Raw genomic sequence first — 2264 nt, 5'->3', positions numbered from 1 at the left:
TGACCCAAACAACCATCATTTCTGTCATGCTGCTACCTCTGTCACTAGCTGCAAGGCCCAGGGCCGAGGCTGGCTGAAGCAACAAAATTGTCCCTGATAAGAGGACTGTGTTTTGACTCTCTGCCCACATCCTTCAAGTTGGCTGGAGGACTGTTGACTTTTGCTTAACTGGATAAATGGACACTCTCTCTCAGTTGAACATTAGACACAAACTGAACTCCTAATGCGAGAGTTTGAGATCAGAAAAAAACACCTCAGCACAGAAGCACATGAATCTTACAAAAACACATGACTTGAGACTGGGAGGGGGGTGTGGGGTGTGGAGTGAGCCGATGTAGACAACAACCAGCAACAACATTTCCAGCACTGGACCCAGACCTGCCTGACTGCACCGAGTGGAGTAAGCATCGAAGGCATTTGGAAGAAGGGAGGGGGCTGAGTGTGTGTCTGTGTCAGTGTATGCGTCGTGTGTGTGTGTGTGCGTGTGTGTGTGTCCAATGTTTAACTGAGAGAGAGTGTCCGTAGACCCAGTGAGGCGAAAGTCAACAGTCCTCCAGCCAACACAGGTGGCCTTGAAGGATGTGGGCAGAGAGTCAAACACAGTCACCTTATCAGGGACAACTTTGTTGTTTCAGCCTCGACTGGATCAAACTGCTGCACATGCAAATGTTGGCTTAACCTTGACCTCCGATAGTTTTCTTATGCACTGTAATGGTGTGCATCAGATGTTGCACCATGTGACTTTCCTTTGACATATAAAAATGTGATACTGACTCTTCTTCCTTTCCCGATTACAATAATGTCATTTGAAGTCAGAGCAGATTAAATGGTGGAAGTTGAAAAGGAAGAATTTTGCACTGAAGAAGTCGGGACAGACTCTGAGTGAAAGAGAAAAGTTAGCAGGTAATAGAGAAAGTGCAGCCGAATAGCTGAGAGAAACTGCTATGAAGGTGTTTGGTGTATCCACTGGATGGAGAAAACAGGACAAGGAGACCCAGTGGTGAAATGAAGAAGTGAAGGAAAGTTTTCAAATGATGAGGTTAGTAAAGAAAAAGTGGGATAATCAGGGAGATGAAGAAAGAAAACAGGATTACTGACAGGCTACAGAAAGAGTAGACGAGAGAGTTTAACACAATCTTAAGAAGAAGGGTACAGGTGCAGATTTTCAAGAACAGGATGTAACCCAGTGAGTTTTACACGACTCAGTGATGCACTACAACATTGTTATTGTTAAGTGTGATTCATCGTTACTCTGTTAATCACTGAGTTGAGCTAAAGTGAATCATTAATAACAGATAAATAATATAAATATAAGAATAAAACCCCAAAAAACCCCAGTAAATTTGTACCATGGCATGTGCTCACAGAGAGAGATGGATGTGCACGAGACCATTGCTGATTTTCACCGCTGAGGTTATTGCTGGAAAACAACTATAAACTTGATAAATTGAGCAAATATCCATACCAGAGACCTGCAAGGACCTTGGAGAAACGGACCTGATTTATTGTGAACATTTTGGACTTTGGAACCATCGCGGTGAGTCAGAAGCTGTTAAGCTAACCTTGAAGCTAAAAAGCTAACAAGAAGTTAACGGGAACATAATGGCACAATTTCAATGTTGTAGCTCTGCACGGGTGCGGATGAAGTGGACAAGATCCTCTCTAAGAGTTGAACATTAGAAGCTTGCTGGTGAGTTAAACTGGGACTGAGCGAATCAGGCTAATTGAAAAGCTAATTAGCCTAATGCTCATAGCTGTAGCTGTAGCCGACCACGTTTTCACTGTAGGAGAACACATGGGGTTTCTCACGGAGTTCAGCTTCTCTGAGCACTCAGCTTGTGCGCTGATGATGTTTTAGTATTACCTGTTGAATATTAAATGCACTAAAATAAGATGATGGCATGAAGTTAATTTTGATCTTAAAGATCATGAATCTTTTTTTTTTCTTGTTACATTTGATGCTTGAGCGGCACTGTACAGATGTCTCTGTCTATTCTTATTTTGCCAATGCCTTACCACACACTGTAAAACTACAGCCTGTGGGCTTATGTATATTTTTTGGGTAATTTTATTTTGTACATTGAATATAATTAACTATTACTTCTGTAATTCAGTTAAAGGGGCAGTACTGTAAAAAATAATATACCATAGTTCATGGTTTATTTATGATTTCTGATAGAAATGTGCACATTGATGATAAAATAAGCTGATTGTGATTTAAAGATTACATTCATGATTAAGATGCATTGTAAAGACTCTGATTA

At 41.1% G+C, this 2264-nt stretch overlaps 1 long non-coding RNA gene across 1 annotated transcript; it reads left to right on the top strand.

Annotated features, from left to right (window-relative positions):
* The first annotated feature begins 668 nt into the window (after nt 1–668).
* LOC112845002 (uncharacterized) lies at nt 669–1908 on the top strand. Its single transcript, XR_003217772.1, has 3 exons — nt 669–1039; nt 1368–1537; nt 1626–1908. It is a non-coding gene; the product is annotated as an uncharacterized LOC112845002 (long non-coding RNA).
* The last annotated feature ends 356 nt before the right edge of the window (nt 1909–2264 follow it).

This window comes from Oreochromis niloticus, unplaced genomic scaffold (assembly GCF_001858045.2).
Source record: "Oreochromis niloticus isolate F11D_XX unplaced genomic scaffold, O_niloticus_UMD_NMBU tig00002240_pilon, whole genome shotgun sequence".
Taxonomy (NCBI): domain Eukaryota; kingdom Metazoa; phylum Chordata; class Actinopteri; order Cichliformes; family Cichlidae; genus Oreochromis; species Oreochromis niloticus.
Note: the sequence above shows the minus strand (reverse complement) of the source record. Positions and strands in the feature narration are given on the sequence as shown.